Source organism: Salvelinus sp. IW2-2015, unplaced genomic scaffold (genome assembly GCF_002910315.2).
Source record: "Salvelinus sp. IW2-2015 unplaced genomic scaffold, ASM291031v2 Un_scaffold5719, whole genome shotgun sequence".
Lineage (NCBI taxonomy): Eukaryota > Metazoa > Chordata > Actinopteri > Salmoniformes > Salmonidae > Salvelinus > Salvelinus sp. IW2-2015.
In genome coordinates this window covers 14,795-15,812 of record NW_019946984.1, presented here as the reverse complement: position 1 = coordinate 15,812, position 1,018 = coordinate 14,795, and positions in this window count along the sequence as shown.

Below are 1,018 nucleotides of genomic sequence, written 5' to 3'. Positions count from 1 at the left end.
TGTGCAAATCAAATAGTGCCCAACGAGCGGAACAATTTAAATAGAGCAAATACATCCCATACATTTCACATGCAAATAGCAAATATTTACCAGGGCACATAGGGTCCCATATGCAGTGCACTATATAGGGAATAGGGTGCCAACAGTGTGCCATTTGCGACAGAACCAGGGAGTGTCATGTCCGTCCACAACAGTAGCCTAATCAGTGAAGAGGATGACAGTTAAACAGGTATTATGGGATAAATGAATAGCCTCTCCAAATGGCTCAGTGATTCATGTTTTTGATGTCCCTCTCTCCCAGTTGCAAATTGCTTTGAATGGGACACAATAAATCAAATACATTTCTTCCAGATATGAACTATCCAGGGGGGCTATTTGTATTTTCTAAACAATGCATAGAATAGCAGAGACAGAGTGTCATTATTGTGGAAACACGGCCCTGTTTGATAAATAGCATCGAGGTAGTTCTGCTGTTGCTGATGTTGTTGTTGGGGACATTGGATTTTTTTTTTTGCCCATTCAGCAGTGAGGACCMTGATATTTATGGACTTTAAATGTTATGCTACTATTAACAAAAAATGATTTGCTCATACAGTTCAGGTCCTTTAGACTAAATGAAAGTGTTAAAGGAACTTAAATCAGTTCAAAAAGGGTTTTCCAGTACAACATGCTGAAACATTGTGTAGGTCTATAGTGTGTGCATGGTTCATGGTCCATGATGTTTGAYCATGACACKCTCAAAAGAAAGCCAGGACTGTCACCAACCACAGCAATATTCTCCCCTTGTCCCCCCTCCCTCCACCCACAATCTCCCTCCCTTAACTCCTAACCACGCCTTTATCCCCATTGAACAAATCCAGGCTGCCTCTGCCTCACCTCCCCTCTATATCTGTCTGATGAATGGCTTTCCCCTCCACTGGCTTTAATGGGTTGCTGTGGGCCTGCTGCAGTCCAGACTGGGCCCAGGCTCTGAGGCTCTGAGGCCAACGCTACGTGTCCTCTTATCTGTGCTGCGGAG